We start from the raw sequence: 24,102 nt of genomic DNA, 5'->3' as shown, positions 1-24,102 counted from the left end.
CGTCTTCCGTCAGCATTTGTCGGCGACACATTTTCTCCTTTGCTATCAAGCTCCCTCACCCTCTTCCCACACCCCTATTCTCACCCCCTCACCTTGTCTCTCAAACACACCCTGTCTACTGAGCTGGAAGACAATTTGGCCATCTTCGTAGACGAATGGCTCTTCTGAGATTATCTTGGAAACTTGGATACATTCTGGACTTGGGAGAAATCAGGGGGAAAAAATGGCCTCGCTGGGGATTCCTTTCCATCAAGTGAAATACACACAAAAGCATGCTTTTGTTATCCTTCCAGGAAAGAGCTGTCTCCACGCAGGGTCTTACTCTGAAAATGGGCTCCATTTAGGTCGGAGGTGGCCTAATTTTGTCAGAGCTAAAGCAATTGCTCTTCGAGTCGTGAGGTGGTTGGGAAAATGGGGCAGGCCGGTTCAGTTTTTCACCACAGAGGAAGAAGTTCTCAAATAGTCAGGACTGTTTCTAGATGCCGTTGTGTCTCAGCCAGGACTTGCTCGCTCCAGGAGGTGACATTATTATAAGAGAAACTAGGAGAATACGAAGGTCTTCACCTCTAGCATGAGCCACCTGGGGCCCTTGCTCTGCTCGAATTCAGCTGTGTGACTTTGGCTGAGTCACTTGACTTCTCTGAGTCGCACTTTCTCCTTTGTAACATGGAGATGTCTGCATCTTCTCTATCGTCCTCATGGCCTTGTTTGGGGGATGCCGCAAAAGTCATCAGGAAAAGATCTTTGGAAACTAGGAACCATCTACAAATATAAGGCACTGTTACAATGAAAATAATCCACAAAATACACATGCAGGCCCACTTCTTACAAAAACAGTTCTGGCTCCCAAGAAAGAATATTCTAACAGCCCTTGGTTTTCCATAACAGCAGCCTCCTCTCAGGTAATCAGAGGAAGACAAGAACAAACAAATGTGAATGAATCCACTGAAATCCCCAAATTTCACTGCATCAATTACTTTTTAGCTTCTCCCATGCTGAACTTTGAAGCCAAAGCAATGATTGGTGTAATTCCTGCCATTCGCAAGCACATCAAACACCCTGCAGGCTTGTGACAAGACGTGGTGGCATTCCAGACACACACTCTTCTGCAGACTTGACCCCCACTCAGGGCACCCAGAGTCCCTGCCCGTGCTCTGCCCTCTGTTCACTCCATTCCGCCACATGGCCCCTTCCATGCTAAGGGGTCAAGACTTACACTGCTTACTTCTTACCTATCACTAGTCCCCTTTCCTCAAACAACCTTCCTTGAAGCTCACAAATCATTATTCACCAGCGATTCATCCAGTCAACAAATATTTATTGAGTGCAGACTATGTGCCCAGTACGACGCTAGGTGTCAGGAATATCGGGCTAAATCAGAAACATCCCTAACTCAGGGAGCTTACTTTCTGCATCCTTGTCCCTTTCTTGACCCCATCTTTGGATTCTCTGTTTAGTTCTGAACTGCAAAGAGTCAAGCTGAGCACACCTCTCTAGTGAGGAAGCCCCTCCATCAATTGGAAAGGAAGCAAAATTTGTGTTGCCTGGAAGCCTGCATGTACACGTGGCTAACTCCATCCTCCAGACCCGTGGGGCAGATTCATTCCTGCTTCATCTGAGCTCCCATACACTCATACACGCTTCCATTACCTAATGTGTTCAATTATTTGTTTCCATGTCTCTCTCTCCCCAACACACTCTGGGCTCTTCAGGCTTGGGCACCCTGCTCATCTTACTCATGCCTGAATCCCAAGGGTGTATCACAAGGTTTGGGACTTAGCTGGTACTCAATAAGCCTTTGTGAAGGGAACGAACGAATGAATGAATGAATGAACGTGTCCTCTCACGGCTGTGTCTCTGTCCATGGCTATGTCCCCTTTCTTGTTTCTTTTCTACCATTCCCCAGGCCCAGCCTATGATCCAGGCATGCATGGGTGCTCAGTGGTGATCAACACAGGCTCTCTCTGGAGCATGTTGCGGTTGGTGCCTACTGGCTTGCAAGAGCAGATTGTTAAATATTCAGAAACTTTTGGAGCTGATTTTAAACTGTTGGTAACTTGAAATTGGCCCTGGTGGGAGTATTTACACGGTGGAAATCAGTGAACGCCACACATCAGGGATTTAGGGGGTCGTTTTTGCTTTTGTTTTTTGAGAGCCTGTCAGCACACAACTGCTCTGATTTAGCCAGACCTGGATTTGTGGCTCAGCTCCACCACTCACTAATTGGGTGACCTTGGACAACTTGCTTGATATCTCTAAGACTCAGTTTCCTTGTCTATAAAGTGGGGATGATAATTATGGCTTCATGTGGTTATTGTGAGAATTAAGTGACCTAATGTTTACAAAGGGTTTAGCACAGTTCCTCATACATAGTAAATATCCAATAAAAGCAATTTATTAGTATTAGCATTGATAACATTCCTTGGCTTTCAGTCAATGCATTCTTTCATACAATTTGTTATACTTTTGTCTTATTCACCAAAGGATTTGTGACAACTTAAAAAGGCAAAAGCCATAAAATAGAAAATATAAATTAAAAATCAGGATAAGGGAAAGTAAAAATTAAAACACAAAGTCAAAATCCCAATGCTGTCATGAGTGGATGGAATCTTGTAGAATAAGGCTCACTGGAGTGTTAGCTGGAAATTTCTTAAGGTGTTGCCAACAGAGTCACAAAGTGTCAGAATGGAAGGGGCCTCGGAGGTGTGCTGGTTCCATCCTTCACTTTACAGGCTGAAACCTGAGGGCAGGCAGGAGGGAAGCATTTCCTGAGCACTTACAAGCATGATGGCAGGTACTTACACTTTCATCATCTCCATGTCACTCCATTGGACAGATGAAGCCATGGAGGCAAGGGAAGGAACAGGCCTTTCCTAAAGCCACAGGCAGGTGGTGGGAGAACTGACATTGGGACCCAGATTCCCATTCCGCAGTCCACTGCCTTCGTCTCCCGGTGTACCACGCTGTCTCCTCACTCCAGGAAGATCCATTTTGTGATAACAGCTTCCTGAAGATCAAAAGATCTCTCAAGATCCAACAGCATTATACTCCAAGGGAGAAACTGCAGGCACTGGGAGGGAGGGGACTTCCCAGGGAATTTCCTAGGTCTGACCGTGACATATGAAAGAATGTCGAGCATAAGCCCAGGGTAACAACAGCTGCTCTTGCATAAACACATCCTCATTTTGCATTGGCTTTTGAAAAGAGAGCTGTGTTCTTAATTCCTATTGGTTTGTGGTCCACTCTGAAGTTCAGGTCTTTTTCTGCTGTTCTTGTAACTAGACTGTTTTTTCTAACTTCTACCAAGAGCTTCAACGTCATTCTTCACAAAACCTTCTGTCAGAGTGGTTAATAGGCACAGAAATCAAAACTCTTTTCCCTTTCTCTTCGCCTGAAGGAAGCAGCACAAAGCAAGAAATGGGTTAAAAAAGTAATCAACAGCATGGACATGGGAAGGCAAGGAAGAGGCTGCATGATCCACAGAGTGAATGAACCCACCATTGATGGAGAGTTGACAGCAGTGTCTCATTCATTAGGCCACCACCCTTGTTTGGCAGCAAGCAGGCGGGTGGCCCAGGCTGGGGGATCTATTTTATGAGGATCATGTTATTGCTTTCAGAGCTATTGCTGACCTCACACCAAATAAACACGTCAGCCACTTCGCAAGTCACGGTTCCCAGGTGTGGCATGGAGGCACCACGCAAGGACCCTTGTGGCATCGCTCCCTTTTTTCCCCGCCTCCACCCAGAAATGGCTCTCAAACTCCCAGTGTTCATACTAACGAATCTCTCTCTCCCTATTCCCTTCCCCAGATCATCTGTCACATCTGTCCAAGAGCTCATGACCTGGATCTGCACTGACATCTGAGTGTAGGGCGAGCCCCTAACCTCCAGAGAAACTTCTGGAGATTCTATATATATATAATTACTGTATATTGTATATATTATATTGTACATAATATATAGTACATTATAGTATATTATATGCAATGTATAAATATTGTATATTACTATCTAATATTATACATATCATGTGATATATATATATATATATATATCCCTCAAAAGTTAGGTCGGGCACTTGTTTTTCATTTCTCTTTCCAGTTTTGTTAAAAAATGTGTTCTTTATTATTTGTTTTTCACACAGCAGAATTAACTGCTCCAGACTTAATCCCAGGTTGGCTTAACCACAAGCATAATTCTGAGGCCCATCACTCTGCCACCTGTTGGGTGAGCCTGGGTAACACTGACTCACTCTGAAGTTTTCAAGCGAGGCAAGCATGATAAACAGAAGATGTGCTACCAAAAATCAAAGAAAACCCCCATAATCCACTGGAAAGCCAACTCTAACGCTATTTGCGTTACCCACCATGTGGAAGGCCTCTCCAGATTTTTCCTCTCCAGGCACTGGTGTGCTCATCTGGGCATGTCTGTAGTTGGGCCGGGGTTCCTATAGAAGATTCATGTGGATTCCAACTCCACCACTCACCACCTCTGTGACCTTAGGCAAGTCACGTCGACCTTAGTCCTTTAAGTATAAAATGGGAATATTAATACCTGCCTTACGCACTTCACATAGCAAATACGAATGTGCTGTGGAAACAATGATGTGGGAGAAAAATGGCAGCTGTTGTTATTGTGAGAAGATCAAATGGGAGTCAAGCATGTGTTTCATCAGATGAACTCCGGGGCATTTGGGTCTCGAAGCATTTCTTTTGGAGCTATCAGGGGAACTATCACTGTGGAGGCCGGAGCAGACTGGCCTGCCTCCATGTTTGCGGGAGAAGGCTCCATCTTGGGTTGGAGGAGAGTGATGCATCATGGAGAAGCCCACAGCTTGCCCGTTGTCCAGAGAGCCAACTTGAAACCACATTCTTTAGAAAATACCATGTGTATACCCTGAACAAAAAGAATTCAAACACTTGGGCTCACTCTGGGACTGTTTTCCCGGGGCCAATCCTTCCTTGGAACGTTGCTGAGGAATGCGCCTTCCTCCTTACCTGAGGGAAACAGGAAGCGCAGCGGAGACAATTATAACTCTATTCTGGAGGTGAGCAACCGCCCCGGGTTGGCCTGTGTTTATTTCCCACCCCCTTCAGGCTTTCCCTGAAGCCTCCCAAGGGAAACAGGGTGGGGCTTGGTATCTTTGCAGGTCTCTGACAAGGTCTCCTTGTGTTCTGCTTCTCAAGTTTCTGAGTCAGTAACTGGTGAAATACAACTTGCAAAGCGCCTCTTTAGGCAGAAGGACCATTGAAATTCATGGCCTCCTCCTCCTCAGGGAGAAGGGCGGGCACTCATGTGGGGAAGGCCCCACGCTTAAACCCGTCTGGACGGGGCGAGGGTGACTCGGGCAGGCCAGCAAGCCACCCCGACATGCCCGGCTGTGGCTGCAGGGAACAGAGAAGGGCCTGAAAGATGGAGGAGGAAAGAGGCAGGCGAGTGTTCTCACGGTGCACGGTGAGGGGAGAGTGGAAGGATGTGGTCATGGGGAGAGAGGAAAGAAAGATGAATGGGGCCTGAGTCAGTCATAGGCTAAAGCAAACAGGAAGGTTTTAAAGTGAGATTTGAGGAGAGGAAGTGGTTCTGAGCACGGGAGGGAGAGAGTTCCAGAGATCTGTCTTGGAAAAGAGCTACTCTTCATTTTTTTGGATACTCCTCCTCATGTGAATATTTCTTGGCGGTACTGACAGACGGGTGAACCAATTTTTTATGATTTTTTTTTTTAAATCATAACTGGCTCCAACATTTTCCTAGAACTTGATGCGAAAAGGATCGAGCCTTTAGGTTTGAAAACATTCAGTGGATTCATTTGTGTTCAATTGCCTGCTGCCTGCTGCTCTTAGCAAACCCTCGGGGCCACCCAGACGAGGAGAGCCCAGGGTGGGGGTGGCCTGTTCGGCTGAAGTCATCTCTCTAATGCCACGTCCCCTGCACCTCAGTGGTCCAGGGAACGTGATCCCAGGAGAGCTCGGCATCTTTCTAAATCTTTCTAAATTGCCAGATGTGGAACTACGATTGGCTAAGTCCCCACATGGCAAGAGGTTCTGTGAGTGGTGGAGGGAGGGCAGAGGATGGAGGTGAGGGGTCTAGAATAAGGTGACACGAAAAGACAAGTGTTTTTTTGCTTGGCATTTCCATGGAAAGCGTAAAGACACAGATCCAACCAAATAAAGGGCAACCTTTGCTAGGTGCACAGTGCCCTGCCTTCTGTGAACTAATCTCAGGACGGTTCTAAAACTTCATTTAAAGGACTTAAAAGCAGCAAATCTTCCCAGTTCCTTGGGGGAAGTCCCCTTCCCAAGACAGTTTTTCAGAAATTGATCTGCTCATATTGTGAAAGATAATAAAATCCGCTGGGCTTCAAGAAATAAGAGGCTTTGCCTTTGTTTCTCGTTTCATGACTTTGGGAACCGAACCTTCATCGGCCTTATCTTCTCATCTAAAAAGTGGGGCTAACAAGCTTTGCTCTCACCTCAAAAGATACCACTCACATGCTTGGAACCCGCATGAAGACCTAGACGGGTATACAAAAGAATATTATTCCTAAGAGCAGAAGTTGTTGCTGAAGAATGACGAAGACCATCCGGGTTATTGTTTGTTTCTTTCCAGCATAAAACAGAACTTGGCCAAGAACAGGCTTAATGCTGGATCACCTTTTATTGAGCTAGAAAATAAACTATTTAAATAAAAACTCTGATGTTTTTCTGTGCTGTGTCCATATTCCCTATTATGAAGTCCAAACTCACTCCCACATTGCAATAAAATGTCAAGGCTTGATATGGTGAACACATTTAAAATGCCTACGTTATTTTTCACAACTTTATTGAGATATAATACACGTTTCCTTATATTATTTTTTGCACTTTAAACCTGCACTGCCAAAATACAGTAGTCAGTAGCCCCGTATGGCTACTAATATTTAAATTTAACTTAGTAATAATTTAGCACAATTAAAAATCCAGCTCATCCGTCACACTAACCATATTTCAAGTGCTCAAGAGCCAAATGTCGCTGGTGGCTATGGATTAGACAGTACAAATCCAGACTATTTCCATCATTGTAGAAAATTCTATCGGGCAACACTGCTCTAAAATGATATATACTCATTATAAAAATTTGGAAAATACATAAAATCAGGAAAAAGGTAAATATATTTCTGATTTTCCCACCACCCAGTGAAAACCACCATCAATATTTTGGCAGAGTCTTTACAATGTTTTCTTTTCCTGCACATCTGTTTTGTTTTGGTTTGTTTACATTACATGGCTGTGATCTATTGAATATGCAATGTTACAGTCGGCCTTTTTAACTTCAAAATCTAAGCATTTTTCCATGCTATTGCCTACTTCTCATAGACGTTTTTAATGGCTGCAGAATATTTCATCAAGTAGAGGTGCGATTACCCTCCGGCTAGGCCTGGAGAGGGCAGGCATTTGAATTTTTCTTGAACAAAATGAGGTAAAATTTCAAATTTGCTAGCTTTAAAAAGGGCCAGAGAAATCGCTTCGTTCTATGGTAGTGTCTGACTGATTGTATTTTACTAAGAACAGAGGCAAAATCCAGGAACAGCTGACTGAGGTCCAGGAATGACCCACTGGAAGCAGTGGCAGCTTCTTCTCCCTTCCTGAGCCTCTAAAGATGGCGGAGGCCACACGAGTGTCATCATGCGTGGGAACACCCATCTCCCGCCACTTTAGGGCTGTGCTCAGCAGATGCTAAGTAGGGGCAACATGCTGCAGAACGAGGGTAATCATCATGAAATTACACGTTTCATTTGCCAAAAGCTAAAGTAGAAGGCTTATGCTCTCTCAGAGCATTCTTTCTGTGTATACCATGAGCCTCACGGGTGATGTGAGTAGCTGATGAGGTGATTTACCTGCAAGGGCCCCACGCAGCGCCTGGCACACACTCTCCAGTGAGCTTCCAGAACCCCCATTCTGCTGGTCCTCCTCCTCCTGCGCTGGCTGCTCCTTCCCCATCCCCTTTGCTGGATCCTCTCTGCGTCCTGATCTCTGAGTGTCCAGGGCCCAAGGCTCTTCCTTTGGAACTCATTCTACTTACCGCATCTCCCCAGGAGATCTCAGCCAGCCTCGTGATTTAACCACCATGACGGCCCAGGAGGACCCCTGAATTTCTCTCTGCCTCCTGACCTCTCTCTGAACTCCAGATTCATATTCCCACCTGAACATCCCCTCTAAGCATCTCACAATTAAAATGTGATTTTACCCCTTTCTCCTCATCAAACAAACAAACCTGGGGATGCACTAATTTTCATAAACCCGGGTTCCTCCTTGTTCTCATCTTTCTCTAATACCTAGTTCATCATTAAATCCCCTAAATTCTTCCTTTCTCCCCTTCACTGCCTCAGCCGTGCCACTGTCCTCCTAACTGGTCTTTCTGCTTCCACGTGTGCCCCTCAGCGCCTCCCCACCAGGGTGGTTCCACCTGCCCACCCTCCCCCGCAGGTTTGGAAGTATGCGGGAGCAGTTGGAGTTGACACAAAAATGCTGTTTCCTTTAGTGCCTGGGGGACCAGTATCCTAAATGCCAGGATGGTCTTTCACAGCTAAGGATTATCCTCCCCAAAATGCCAATCACCCCCAACTGAGAAGCTCTGAACTGGAGTGATCTTTCTTCTTCTTCTTCTTCTTCTTCTTCTTCTTCTTCTTTTTTTTGGTGAGGAAGATTGGCCCCTGAGCTAACATCTGTTGCCAATCTTCCTGTTTTTGTGGGGAGGTAGATTGCTGCTGAGCTAACAACTGTGCCCATCTTCCTCTATTTTGTGTGTAGGACGCAGCCACAGCACAGCTTGATGAGCCGTGTGTATGTCTATGCCCAGGATTCAAACCCTCCCCTGGCTCCCCATCCCACTCAGAATGAAATCCCAATTTCTTACATGACCAGGAGGCCCCCCGCACTACCCTCACCTCCCAGCCCCACACTGCCCACCTGCTCCCGCCCCCCACATGACCTCTTGCTCTCCCTGATCTGGACCTTCCGGCTGGCTGCTCCATCAGCCTGGGGAGCTCCACTGGCCCTCCCTCCTGCACTCAGGCTTCTGCCACAATGTGGCCTCCTCTGCAGAAGGCCTGTCCTGCCCTCACCATCTGCAACAGACCCCAGCCCCAGGAGCCAGTCAGTAACAGTCCCCTTTGCTGGCTTTCTCTTCGTTAACATGTGTTTACTTCTTTCTTTGTAATCTGTCCCCTCCATGTGAAGGTAAACTCCACGATGTCAGGAACCTTGTGCAGGTGGTGTTTTTTTCACTGCCACCTCCCCCAACTCTAACCTAGAAGCTGTTGGAGAGAAATCGCAACAATAATAAGCAACTCTCAGGAGCTCTTCCCACCTGCCAGGCTCTGCTCTGAGCCCTCTACCTGTGTTAACTGTACCAGCTTCCTACTCCCGCTGTAATAAATTACTACAAACTTAGCGGCTTAAAGCAACGCAGATTTATTACCCTGCAGTTCTGGTGGTCAAAAGTTCAAAATGGGTCTCACTGGACTAAAATCAAGGCATCAGGAGGGCTATGTTCCTGCTCGAGGCTCTAGGAGTGAATCTCTTCCTTGCCTTTTCTGGCTTCTAGAAGCTGCCTGCCTTCCTTGGCTGTGGCTCCTTTCTCCATCTTCTGGCTCTCCTGCCTCCCTCTTATACGTAAGGACACTTGTAATTTCATTGGACCCACTGGGATAAGCCAGGGTAATTTTCTCATCCCAACATCCTTAACTTAGTCACATCTGCAAAGTCTCTTGCCATGTTAGGTGACATACTCACAGGTTTCAGGGATTGGGAAGTGGGCATTACATGGGTCCATTATCCCGTCTGTCACATTAACCCCCTCTGGGCCATTTTTACTCACAACATTACTGTGTATTTTCCACACTAACAACCAGTTCTCCAATTCTCTGGACACCACCTGGGTGTCCTACACTAGCTACCTAATAGCATCAAGTCTCACAGGGTAAGGGATCAGTCCCCAAAGTTGTCCCCATTTCAGATGCCAGTTGCGAGTCCCAGGTTGTCACCAGTACTCCTGACTGACCGGCCATAAATTCAAGGGGTTCCCACAACCCCGTCCTCAGGATTGAGAATTCGCTAGAACAACTTACAGATCTCAGAAAAGCACTTTACTTATATTACCAGTTTATTATAAAGGATGCAACTCAGGACCAACCAAATGGAGGAGATGCACTGGGCAGGGTGTCGGGGAATGGACACAGAGCCCCCATGCCCTCTCTGGGTGTGCCACCCTCCCAGCAACTGGATGTGTTCACCAACTCAGAAGATCTCCAAACCCCATAGTCTAAGGATTTTTATGGCAGTTTCATCATGCAGGTGTAACCAATCGAATCACTGGCCATTGGCGATCCACTCAATCTCCAGCCCCTTTCCCCTCCTTGAGGTCAGAGTGTGGGGCTGAAAGTTCCAGGCTTCTAATCAAGGCTTGGTCTTTCTGGTGACCAGCCCCCATCCAGACACTATCTAGAGGCCCACCAAGAGTCATGTCATTAGAACAAAAGATGCTCCTATCACCTGGGAAATTCCAAGGCATTTGGGAGCTCTGTGTCAGGAACCGGAACAAAGACCAAACATATATTTCTTACTATGACACACTCACTACTCCTCCCAGCAACTCTATGAGGTAGGTACCAATACTGCCCTTGATTTACAGATGAGAAACCTGAGGCAGAGTGGGGTAAATCATTGTTCAAGGTCACAGGAGTAGTAGGCGGCACAGTCTGCCTTCCTAACCACCAGGCTGTAGGGCCAGCACTCAATGCATAGTATTGAAACTGGTTCTTCTTTATTTTTCTTACTTTTTTTCTTATGAATGAATCTCATCCCCAGACCCAGCTTGGAAAGACTCTCCCCATCAGATGGCAACCTGGAAGAGATTTTTAAACGGCTAGTTTGAATGGGGATTTTTGGAAGATGGAAGCCAGCTGTTTCTGTATTTATCCCTCCCTACTTTCTTCTTCTGCCTGCGCTATTGGAAACACCCTGGAGGCCTGTCACAGTCAGCCTCCACTAATCAAGGAATCTCCAGCGTGGTCGAGGGAGAAGGAGAGGAGAGGAGAGGATCCTTGGAGAGTGCAAAGGATTCACTATAGCTAGATTGTCCGTTCCCGTCTAGCTGGGTCACTCTTGCTAATCGTTGAGAATTCACTCTAGATGTCACCTCCTCTGGGAGCCCTTGCTGACCTCTCCATGCAGATACAGCCTCCTTTCTCCTACATGCCAGCACTGGGCTTAGTGCACACCTGCTTGATAGCATCCATCACAATGTATCAATTACGTATTACGTATCTTTCCCCTACTAGCTAGAGAGTTCCTTGAGGGAAGGGACAATCTCAGGGTGGCAGGACAATGAGTTACCAGGGTATGGCTCTAACAGCCATGAGCAGGCCTCTCCCTTCACCCTCTCTGGCCACAGTCTGGCTGCTGTCTATGGAGCCAGTATCAGGACCAACCTCTGCTACTCAGGCTGGACCCCGGGCTCAGCGTGTGGACCCTGGGAAGGACCACATCCCTCCATGCACTCAAAGATGGGAAGGCCTCATGAGCACTCTTTGAAAAACAGCACTGAGCCCTGTAGAAAAAGGAGGGTGTGTTGCAGGAGGCAAAAAGGGCATCCTCAGGCCAGGCTACAGGTGCTAGGAACAAACACCAACCCCTCTCCCCCTTGACAAAAGCCAGCTCAGTCCTGGGACTAAAATAAGAGTGTTAATAGGGGGCAAGAAATTGAGTGCACCAATTACAGGAGAAGCAGCTTGCCTAGGGGAAGGGATGTCCAGATTTATACTCAGCGGTGGACTCCAAAATCTCCTGTTGGGATACTTTTGAAACTGTGCCCTAATACTCATCACTCCAAGAAGCTTGCGAAATGAAGAAGTGCAGCCACAATGAGGGAGCCAGCATCCTGAAGGCCTCAGCAGGTGTCAGAGTCATGCGAGGAGCTCTCTCTGGCCCAAGAGAGTGCAGCATTTGGGGATCCAGCCCTCATGACAAATAGCAACTTCTTTCACCATTGATAGTGAGGGACCACACTCAGGAGGCAAGGCTGACCCAAGCATTGCTTTTTGGAGAGGCAAAGGAGCATGAGGGAGAGAGAAGAGAGACAATCACTTCTCCGCCTACATCTGTGGCAAACACCCTGCTAAGCTGTTTGCATCATGACATCCTCAAAAGAAGCCTACGGCAAGGAAACTGAGGCTCACACGGGTACAGTAACTTGCCCAAGGGCACAGAGTAAGTGGCACAGCTGAGATGGGAGCCCTGACCTCTCCCTCCATCCCCCCAGATCTCTCCTTGTTCCTGACACTCTCCCACCCTAACAGCTCTCAGGCAGCGCTACCATGAGGTGGGAGGTGGAAGAAGATGCGAGATGGTCAGAAAGCTGCTGGGCGCTGCCTGAGGCTCAGCGGGCCTGGGTTCTGGTCCAGGCTCAGTTGCTGGGTGACTTTGAGCAGGTCCGCTGAGCTCTACAGCTTCAGGTTCCTCCCCTGTCTAGAGAAGAGCTGCCTGGACTCTCCAAGAGGCCTCCCAGCTCTAAAATGCTGTGGTCTTCAGACCTTACGCCCGTCGGTGAAGAGTTATCCAGCTACACCTCTGGGAGAAATTATTCCCGAGGATATGAGACTCAGAATGTTAAGACTTTGCAAACGTTACCATTCCAGCAACAAGGCGTGCATAGAATATTCTTGGCTGGGCAGGGCGATATTCGGCAGGAGCGGAAGTCCGTCTGTCAGCAGTGGGCTTAAACGGGGCTGGATGGCGAGTGGGGCGAGGGGAGGAGGGAAGCTGGAAAAGCTCACGGTCTGCTTGAAAAGAAAAAGAGTTTTACTGGGACCTGCTCACTCACTCTGGCTTTTAACGACCTCTCAAAATGTAACTCGGCGGGGAGGAGAGTAGGGAAGAGGACTTGTGGGGCGAACAGAGAGAAAGAAAGAGAAAGTGATAAAACAGGACAAATTCAGCACCAGGGGTCGTTGAGCACGTCAACCAGAGGACAGAGGCTACCACTGAGCTGGGCCCTGGGTAGGCAGGCCTGTAGTTGGCTCTTAAGAACATTTTAACACCAGAAATTAGGTTTGGGAAGCAAACATTTCATTTTAAAAATTGAAAAGCTCCAATATATATAATGCAGGGCTGTTAGTAAACCTCTCTGAGCCTCAGTTTCCTCATTTCTGGGGTGAAGAAAAGTTCATACCTCATAAGGATTTCTTGGGAATAAAATGACACAGCACATGTGTAACCCAGCAGTCTCTTCCCCCTGAAAGTGCAGTCACTCATTCGGGGGCAGGAAACAGCCCCAATGAGCAAGAGCCACATGCAGCAGCAGACAAGGACGGTCGGACTGTGCAGGGCCGGCTTTCCCCGGGGACAGCCCGGGGCGACATGCTAGAGAACCAGTAGCAGGGCATCAGGACCCGGACCGGGGAGGTCTCCTCAGAGCCTCTCTTCCTCCCTCCACAGGGCCCCGTGGGCTGAGCTGGGCAATTCAGAGGGAGTGAGAGTTTCCATCAGAACATGGGCTTCCCACTAGCCCATGACGGAGGGGGCTCAAGTCAGTTTTAGTTAGAAGAGGAAAGAGATGTGACATCACTGGATCCCAAGACGATGAGGATGCCGTAGTGGTTGCACACTCTGGATCGAATTGCTGGGGTTGCATTTCAGATCCGTCATGGCACGCTCAAGCTGGGTAACAAGGAGAGGTTAATACAGAGATTTTTTTAACCAGAGAGTGGGTTGGGTTTAGGAAAAAAAACAAAGGATGGGGTGGTCCCTGAGAGCTGGTCACAGTGGAGAGCTGTTGCCACAACAGGGTCCCAAAGGTCAAGGAGGGTCTGGCAGGTCGACCCCTGAGAGACAGCTCACTGGTGAAGGGGACAGCTGAGCAAGCCCAGCTGGGCTGTTGAGAACAGAGGGTGAGTGCAGACGGCAAGGAGAGAACAGCCTGGGACCCTCCTGGGATGGGATCCAAAGCGAGGCCTGGGGCCTGCTGACTGAGGACATACATTGTCCCCAAACTATTTGTAGATAAGGAAACTGAGGCCAGAGGGGCAGGGTGATGTGGATCGTCAGAGACACAGATGAGACCAGAACCCAGCACTTCTGTCTCTCAGTCTGGGGTTGTAGCCTAAATGCCTCTTTCAAATCATTGCTCATACTCCTGCCAACAGCACTTACCACATGCCAGCCTCTGTTCTAAGCACCTCGCATATAATTTATTTAAATCTTCACAGCAACTCCACTGGGTGTATCCTATTATCCCCACTTTACAGATGAGGAAACTGAGGCATAGAGAGGTAAAGCCACTTTCCCAAGGTCACACTAGCTAGTAAGTGGCAGACCTCAGAATTTCACCCCAAATCTGTGATTGGAACCACTAAGGGATAAGCGTCAGAAGCGACCCTTGAAGAAACTGAGGGACTGTCACTGAGGTAGCAGGACTCGAAGTAACTACCCATTTGTAGAAATGTGGGCTCACTGCCCACACCTCACCCAGTGCCTCCAGCTCACCCTCCAAGCTGGGCCCTCCAAGGGGACCTCCGGTCCTCCCTCCACAGCCGGCTCTCTCCTGGAGGGTCTGGTGGGAGGCCTGGGGCGGCACATGAGGCCTCACAGAGGACCCACGCCAGCCCGCCAGCCTGCACCTTTTCTGGCCAGTCCAGCTGCTGTGAGGAGTGCCGTCTGCATACAATAAGGGCTCCACACGCTCCACCAGTTAGTTGGTCAGGCAGCGTGTCCTGAGAACACTCTAGACCCTTTAGTTATGCTCCCCAGGAGGCTCACAGGACAGAGTGATGAGTCCTTGGACAGGAGGCTGCTCAGGCTCGCAGCCAAGGTCAAAATTTGATGGGTCAATCGGTGCTTCGCCCAACTTGTGAGAGCTCATCGCTGGACACAGCAAAGACTCACATTCTGCTCCTCACCCAGGCGCCCCCCCACGTGTCCTTCTCCACTGGGGGCCTCTCCTCCTGATTGACAGATCTGCCAATGCTGGCACTGTGCTGATCCTTCCTGTGTCCCCACTCCCTACCCAGCCCAGAGCCACTGATTCTGTGTCACAAATGAGGAACTAGATGGCATAATAAGACAACGTATGGGGGGCAGAGCTCTTCCACAAGTATCACCTCACTTCACACTCATGACAAGCTTGGAAGTCAGGCAATTAATAATGGTAAAGAACTATTATTGATCTCTTCCTATGGGTCAGGTCCTCTTACAAGTTCTTCTTATGGATTACTTACACAGGTACTGTTGGTCCCTATTTTACATTTGAGGGAACTGAGGTTGACAGAGGACAGGTGCCAGGATTGGAATCCAGGGCGTGTTGACTCTCGATCACGGTGATACTCTCTCCTCCGATACCAAAGGACTTAGTACACCCGGACGAACTATTCGGAGTTCCTCTGGAAAGTGGGAGGAAATATTTTTGAAATTCCCAATAGAATCTGGTGGTGGTCAAATTTGCCTTTTAGAAAGAAAGGTCAGCAGGGACTCTGAGACAGGGAGGTCACTTCAGAGGGCACCATGGTACTGGGGGGTGAATAACCAAGGCCGCCTGCGTTAAAGCAGCAGCGGGAGGTATGAAGAGGAGAACGGTCTGAGAGATATTGGAGGTGGAATGAGACTTGCTGGGTGGGAGATGGGTGGAAGGGTGTGGGGTGAAAGGGAGAAGTCTAGGAACCCCCCAGATTTATGCTTTGAGAAGTTGTGTAGATAGGTGAGTCACCACCTAGAAAGATTACAGGAAGGGAGCAGACTTAAGGGCACTTGGAGGAAGACTAGTGGGTTCTGTCTGAGTTAGTGGGACTAGTTGAGTTCAAGGATATTCAGATGGAAATGTATCCTGTTAAGGACTAAATGTTTGTAACCCCCCAAAATTCACATGTTGAAATTCACATTCACCCCCTAAGTGATAGCATTAGGAGGTGGCACCTTTAGGAAGTAGACGAGGTCATGAGGATGGGGCCCTCATGAATGAGATTAGTGCCCTTATAAGAGTCACAAGAGAGTGCACCTCCTCTATCTTCTTTCTTTCCACCCTATGAGGACACAATGAGAAGCTGCAGATTACAACCCAGAACCTGACCTGAACCTGACCATGCGGGCACCTGATCTTGGACTTCCAGCCTCCAGAACCGTGAGAAACAAATTTCTATCATGTATAAAGCACCCAGTTTATAGTATTTTTATTATAGCAGCCTGAGCCAGGACCCCACTGCCCTCAGCAGGGTCTGAGCTGGAGATCGTAGACTTGCAAGTCACCCATCTTAAATTCAAGAACAAATACTTTCAAGTTGATGAGCTCATCCAGGGAAACTCTGAATGATAAAATAAGTACGCTAAGGATGTGTCTTTAGAGCCCATGCTTAAGGGTAACTGTGGGAGAGCTGGCCAAGGAGACGGGGAAGGAATGATAGAGCAAATGGAGAAAAGAAGCAGGTAAGATGCCCAGGGAACGACTGAAGGAGATGCTTTCCAGAAGGGCTGGCTTACCGTGTCAAACGCCAAGGTCAAGTGGAGGAAGACAGAAATATATCCATTGGGCATGGCCAATTTGAAGATCTCTGCCGGATTTTTGCCAGAATAGCATCAGTGGAACGGTGAAGGAAAAGGAGGCTCCTACAGGAAACTCCTGGAGACTAAAGCCACTGGGGCTCTGGGGACAATTCCACTTGTTTAGACTTTGGTAGAAGGGGAAGCAGCCACTCTTCCAACACAGCACACTCCTATAAAACCCCTAATTCCCCACACTCAGACCCCATTTCATTCCTCAGTTGGTTTTTTCAGCATTCATCCATGTGTTGGAGCCTCTTGAAAATGTTCCTCTTCCTAAAATATTCTGCCCCCCTCCGTCACCAACCCACTGGGAGAACAGAAAATCCATGCACTGTGATGCAGGGAGAGCTGAGTTCGAATCTGTGCTTTGCCCCTCAGTAGCTGTGTGCCTGGGGGTGGCCGCCTAACCAGTGTGTAACAGAGGTTAACAAGACCTTAGTTGCAGGGCTAGTTTGAGGAAGAAATGCGATAGCCCATGAGAAGCTGCCTCACCCCTAGGAGGCTCAAGAAACAGTGTTTTCCTTCCGCTCAAGTCTCTCCAGGCCCTGGCAGCATCAGTAGTCTGGAAAGGAGAGCCTGGGTTGCTCTGGCATTTTCTCAGAGAGGATTCTATGGGGGTAAAGAATGAGAGGGCACCTTTGATGGGTGGACGGGAGCTTGTAGAGTTAGGAGGAGTCACAGAAAACAAGTGTTTCCACCCGTGTTTTCTCAGGCCTGCTCCTCCAGCAGCTGTCTGCGGTCAGCCAACAACAGAGTGACAAAGATTCCACTCAGTCCTCTGCCTCTAGAAGAGGGGGCAGCAGACACTCCAGCTCCTACCCACGGCACAAGGCATCCCGTTGGCCTTACCGTCTCAGCGCACACCAGCCAGATTTCTGACAGCCAACACCTGCACCTTGCCCAGGAGTCCCCATGGCTCCTGGGGTTCTAAACAAACCATGGGCCATTTTGTCTCCACTCAGGGGTATTTGGCACTGTCTGGAGACGTGTTTGATTGTCACAACAGGTACAGTGGGGGTTTGCTAGTGGCATATTAGGGGTAGAGGCCTGGGATGCTGCTAAACTGCATACAATCCCCAGGACAGCCCCACAAGGAATTATCTGGCTCAAAATGTCAGTGGTGCTGAGGCTGAGAAACCCTCCCTGGCAGGATGAAGACCCAGCTGCCCACAGTGGCCACGAGCCTGATGAAGCTTTTCGGTGGCCTCCTTCTCTTCCCCTCCTCCCTTCCCCACTCCTCTACTGGGATCTCCTGGGATCCCCTCCCAAAGAACCATTTGCACTCAAATCACTGTCTCTGGGTGTGCTTCGGGGGCCCCAAACAAGACACGCCTCCAGCTGTTTCTGCTCTGATTAAGCAGGTGGAACCCATCTCCCATCTCCCATTAGAAAAAGTGCTTCCCACCAGAGGAAAAAATATATTCTTCTCATATTTATAAAGAAAAGACAAAAATCCAGATGAATATGAGACAAACGGTGACCTCTTAGGACACACTCTAGAGAGCACTGAGAAGAACAGAGCCTGGATCTGGGCACCGTCCACCCCAGCCTGTGTCCTTGAGGACGTCAGTTTGAAGGAGGCTCCAAGCAATGACGGGGGCAGATTGGCAGCAAGAGGAGAAAGGAGAAAGGGCTTTCTGGGAAGAGAAGGCGCCCCTGTGGGTGCTCCCCAGATTCCACCTGCAGGTCGCAACACCCTGGGTTTCTTTCCCCTCCCAGATCAGGCTCACAGGGTCCCCTGGGAATTGTAACCACGACTGTGGAACATTGCAGGGAGTGCACGGGGTCCAGAATGGCTTCCTCCCTGTGCACTTCCTCTTTGTGGGAGGGAACAAAATGGCTGCAGATGTCTCCAACGTGAAGGGAAATCTTTGCTGGTGTCACGGCCGGGGGATTACATCTGCCTACAGTTACAGGATGTATCACTTGCAGAGAATTCCTTCCACAACATACTCAAAGACACCCCCCCCAAAAAGTATTAAATAGCTGGCTAAATTTGATCTATATTTTTCATTCTGTTTTTTTTTCTCCTGTGGTTTTTCACCAAAGTCCACTTGACATGCCATTAAAATAAAACTCTACGTATATGAGCAATAGATTTAAAAAAAAACTAATATATTGAACAACCCAATGTATACAATTTGGAAGAAGTAACTGGATCCTCTGCTCTGGCAGGCTGTAAACTGGGCTAGGGAGGGACATTGTTTTTCTTTTGGTCATTCTGCCAAGTTAAAAAGGAAGTTGGAGATTAGAACAAAATATTTAAATCAAAAATGAATCCTTCAATGAAAGTTGCTTGATCCAGTTTGCTACCACCCCCTGCCTCCCTTCCCCCTTATTGGAAGCATATTTCTCTTTGAAAAGAAGTGGTGTATTGTTGCTGAATAGAAGGGGGACAGCCACTGGGGAGACACATTGATCTCATCATTTTAAAAGTGGGAGATAAATGACCTAAGCCCTCTTCCCAATCAAATGCTGTTTCTGCACATTCTCAGAATAAATGGCATGGTTTTCCCTGGTGAGCAGTGAGTGCTCGCCCCGTCGCTGGGTTTGCCTATGCTAGCCAGGCATTCCAGCTCTGGGAACAAGGGTAAGTTCAACTAAAATGGACATATCTGAGTGATGCCGAGGCATCGCATTGTTTTTTGAAACTCAAGCAAGAATTTGATTCTTCCTAGTAGTGAACTTGTAAAACAGCCCCCGTATTAAGATTCAGTATTTTGATTTCTTGAAACCTCCCTCAAATTCACTACAAGAGATGGATAGATAGCTTAGGTTCTGCAAGGACTATTGTAGAAAAAGATCCAACAAAGGAGAAGTAAGGAACAGAGCCACATCCGATATCCAAAGACCGCCTCTTCCAGGGCATCCTGCCAGTCTCTCCTCAAAAGAATTCCATGTCTGAAGTGGCCCAAGTAAATGTGGTCCTTTTGGGGCTGAGCCTACTGAATATGTGTTTAAAAGAAAAATTCAAAAAAAAAATGCCGTGGGACTTTCTGACACCAGGTCTTGATTATTAGAAATGTGGTTCAGGAAATTAAGGAGGAAAAAATCAGCAAAAATGTGATTCTGGAAGAGCTCAAGCAAACAGGACACCAAAGTCCAAAGCTGATTTATTAAATGGGTTATCGTAACTGGCCAGGTTCTACACACTTTAGTACTCATCCTCATGATTCTGTGGTCTGCTAAACCAATGTGTCTATTGCTCTTCAACACCCTAAATAAATGTTGGTAATGTAGCCCACCAAAATGAGTCATACAGTCATAATAAATAAACAACGGACTCATCCAAGATACAAAAACATACAGGTACATTGATGGCATTAATAGCAGCACATGGCAATACATAGTAATAGTTTTGCTCTCCAGAGGCAAGAATGAGCTGTATTACACAATAGATTTTACAATAAACATTTGCAAATAATTTGTATTTTGATAGCGAACAATTATATAGAACCCATGTATATCCTGATTTTTCTCCCCAACCTCTCTGGCTTTACCATTCTGTGACATCGTGTATGTCAATGCTGATCTTGTAACAGACACAACTTGGATTTATCACACCTGCCTGGCTTAACACCTACACAATATCTGTGCAAGTGACATGGAAGCCTGGCATTCCCCCTTGCAAGCACTAAATATTTTAGAAGAAGGTTTTAAAACTGAAAAATGGCGTCATCATCAAATGATCCTTGATAAATCCATGACTGGGTATCTCCCAGTGGGAGCCTTTTCCATGTCTACTTTTCTCACCTACAGCATGTCCTCAGCAGGAACAGCCACTCAGTTTTACCCAATGTGTGTGTGCATGTGTGTGCGTGTGTTTCTTCTGCCTGATCGTCTTCAGTGAGCTATTAGAAATGATAACAAAAAGAGAGCTCCGGTCCCTTAGAGCTCTCTTCTGTTCTTAGATGTAAACCCCAATGCCACCCTCATCCGTAGACAGACTGCAGGTCTTCATATCATTTCTAGCTCACCTGCTTCATAGTTCTTGATGGCTCTCATTCAAAAAATCTGTACTGAACATAGCCATGTCCCAGGGACAGAGCCAGACGCTTTGCCCTCATTGTCTCATGTAATCCTCATACTACCTGCCCTGGCAGGGGCTATAATTCATTTCATTTTGCAGAGGAGGAAACTGAGGCTCAGAAAAGTCAAGTGACTTGCCCAAGGTCCCTCAGCATCTTTACTCAGGCTGGCCCTGCCCAGGAGCCTTTCCTTGTCAGTGGCACACCACCTAGCCTGCGGGGGGGCTGTCATTTGGGTTGGTGGTGTCACTATTCTCTCAGACCAGAATCCTCAAGCTCCTCTTCACCAGGACTATCTGTTTCTTGCCTCCTCCCCAGTCACCTGTCATCACTCCCACCTGGGACAACCTCTCTGTCTCATTAGGCTGTCTCTGACTATTCATCTGCGCCTCTACCCACTGGAGCCTGGGCGCTGCCAACTCACAATTGCAAGGACAGTGCTTGGACCCCTCCAGGCTCCCAAGAATCTTGCTCTGCCATGAACTAGCTGTGTGAGTCTGGGAAAGTCATTAAAACTCTTTTACAATATCTTCACATTTATAATAGACATCACAATCCCAGCTCTATCTCTGGAAGAAAACTCAAGTGAAAATAGAATGGGACTCAAAAACTGAGATTTTGGTGGCATAATTCCCATGCCAGATTTTATCTCCAAAATGGCCCTGAAATGCAAATTTTCATCCCAATTTGCTTAAAATGTGGTGTTTCTGGATCTGAATCCAGTGCCTGATTTTTCCCCCAAAATTTCCCTCTCTGCCCACAAAGAATGAAAGTTGGTCAATCAACTTCCCCCTGCGAAGCCTGAGTTCATAGTCTGTGTTCCAGAAGGTGTGGCCAAGAATTTTACTCAGTAATAAACTCGGAATTTCTCATTTGTGAAATCACCAAAAAGGAACTTTCAATAAGGAGTCTTATTTTTAACACCTAAAGATCATACTTAATTATTCCAATCTTAATTATCTAGATTAAGTCATATTCACTGAGGTAGCCAAAAAAAAACAATTAAGTTTTGGAAGCGTAAATTGTTGAGAATCCTGGTGCCCAGACTCTTTCGGATCAAATAAATACCCCAAAGCTTTCAACGCCTCCCCTTTGCCATGCAAAGAAAACCCCAGCTCCTCAGCCTGACTGCCCAGTCCACTCCCAGCCGAAGTCTACCTTTCCCACCTGAAGTTCATTTTCTCCTCCAAGAACCACATGCTGTAGTCACTCTGGATCATTTGCTCTCTTCTTTTAAAGGGCCTCTTCATTTTCCTTCCTCTGCATTTTCCTTCAGGCCCCACCCACCCTGAATGCCTCCCTCACTCCCCTTGACCTAACTAAATCCATCTAGTTCCAACCTCTACTTCTTCCGTGAAGCCTGCCCTGACGACGCCAGTCTGAACAGATCTCTCCTTCCGGTGAGTGCCGGTGGCAAGTTCATGCTCTTACTCACCTTCTGATACTTCTAGCATCATCTTGAACTATCACTAAACAACTTTCCTTTTCATATTTGAATGTTTGGTGCCCCATTCTGTCTACCCCAGAGCTAGCTAACCTAGTACTTCACACACAGTAGCCACTCATTAAAAACTTGATACTTAGATTTGACCCACATACTTGCAAACTACTCTCATCAAAAGAAATATTTCTCATGCATAAAGCAAAGGAATTGTAGATATCCACTCCATCAAATGTTTTTGGCTGAAAAGGAGGGAGTATCTTTCCACAGTCTCAACGGAAGCCGTGCGTGTGAATGTGTGTTTGGGGTACAGAAGTAGAGAGAGGCTTGTTAATTTTAAAGCCACATAGCATGTTTGGCTAAGACTATGACTCCATTTGTGTATTTCAACCACGTAAAATACACCCTGGGATTCTGGACTGAGAAAAATAGCCATATAAGGAGAAAACAAGACATTCTCTATAGCTGCCCTTGTAAAACACTCCATGATTTAACCCTCTGCTCGGACAGATCCAAGCTCCTGCACTTTACAACTGCAAACAATCAGATTCCTGGGAGGAGCTCAGCATGTGACCTGCACCATTGGGCACAAACGGATCGCAAACAAAACCTGACAGGTCACACACAGGGCAGCATGACCAAAGCTTTGCGACCGCCCGCCTTTCTCTCGGCGGTGGGCCGTCCCAGCCGGAGCAAGCTCTGAGATGAGCTCCAGCCAGAGACAGCTCTGAGGGGCTCATTAATCCTTCCTTCCTGCGAGAACACAGGGATCTGGGGTCTGCCTCGACCTTCCAGGTGACAGTCCATCAATTTGCAGAAACCTTCCATTGGGGAGGCGGGGGAGGGAGAAGAGGGGATCAGGAGAAGGAGAGAGGAGCTCCAGGAATAGCAGCCAGAGGCAGGAGCAGGTCAACTGTTGGCTCACCCCACACAGAGTCCCGTGGCCCCGTGGTGCCGCGCGTGCCTGGCTGGGGCCTCTGCTCTGTGCTGAGGAGGGATTACAGAGCCAGGGGCCCACAGAGAGCCCTGCGAGCCCTCACTTTCACTCTCTTCATCTTGATTGCCATTGTAACACCTCTGTGAGATAGAGTTTTCTAGATGAGGTTCTGAGAGGTTCCAATGTCCCTCACATGTAATGAGTTGGGCTATGATTAAAAATAAAGTTTTATGCTGTGACTGACACTGCTCAGCTTCCTCAGCTATCCTGTTCAATCTCCTTCCTTGGAGCAGTAGAATGACCCCAAAACACGCACATACACACAGGCACACACTTATTAAGGAGCAAGGAAGATGGCTGCCCAGCTGGAGACCATGTTTCCCAGACTCCCGTGCAGCTCAGATTGGCCATGTGACTAAGTTCCAGAGAGAGGGACATGAGTGAAAGTGTTGTGTGCAAATTCTGGGCCACAGCTTTCAAAAGGCTCACCCTTCCGGTGGGCTGACATGCAAATGTGGGAATGAAGAGGAGGACAACACAACAGCAGGCAGCTTGGTGATTTTATGGAGCAGCGCCACATACCTGCCTGGTACTGCCGGCCCGCCCGCATCTGGACTGCGAGGGAAGTGAAGAATCTCACCTGAGCCACTGCATTTTTCAGTGTCTTTATGACAGCAGTTTAGCCTGTACCTTGACTAATGCATGTGACTTTCTGCTGCCTCAGCTGTGTGCAGAGAATCTTGAGGCCATACTAGCCTGCACTAATTTAAAAAGCAGAAGGAAAAAAAAAGTCATAGCCAAGTTACATAACAGTCAGCAGGATTCACGTGCCAAAGTTACTCCCTCCCTGAGGCAAGGCTGGAACGGGCCTCATCCACATTAGAAGGTTCGGCACAAGTCAAAGAAAAGGTCACAGAATCCGCTCCCACCTTCCCAAAAAGAGTCTCCTGTGGAAAGTTTGCCTTCCCAACTGAATTTCATGGAGAGAGACCCTAACCTTTTCTGACCTGGAACCAGAAGTACTATTTGGACAATTGTCATTATCAACCCCAAAATAACTTATTCAAGCTTCTTCCTTATGACTCTTTACAATTTTCTTTACTTCTCTGAAAAGATGTGTTAAAACATC

General features: G+C 47.6%; 1 long non-coding RNA gene across 2 annotated transcripts in view; it reads right to left on the bottom strand.

Annotated features, from left to right (window-relative positions):
• Positions 1-2,366: 2,366 nt before the first annotated feature.
• Positions 2,367-24,102, bottom strand: part of LOC111770179 (uncharacterized) — a 29,444-nt gene continuing 7,708 nt past the window's right edge. Inside the window, exons 2-5 of one of the 2 annotated variants that reach the window (XR_011431648.1) lie at positions 16,505-16,667; positions 15,253-15,414; positions 4,369-4,527; positions 2,367-3,391 (exon numbers count right to left, since the gene is read on the bottom strand). This is a non-coding gene — a long non-coding RNA (uncharacterized lncRNA). The remainder of the gene's footprint in view (positions 3,392-4,368; positions 4,528-15,252; positions 15,415-16,504; positions 16,668-24,102) is intronic. The other variant, XR_011431647.1, reaches the window with a different exon arrangement.

The sequence above is a fragment of the Equus caballus genome, chromosome 23, assembly GCF_041296265.1.
Source record: "Equus caballus isolate H_3958 breed thoroughbred chromosome 23, TB-T2T, whole genome shotgun sequence".
NCBI lineage: Eukaryota > Metazoa > Chordata > Mammalia > Perissodactyla > Equidae > Equus > Equus caballus.
The sequence above is the reverse complement of the archived record's forward strand: the minus strand, read 5'-3'. Positions and strand labels throughout refer to the sequence as shown.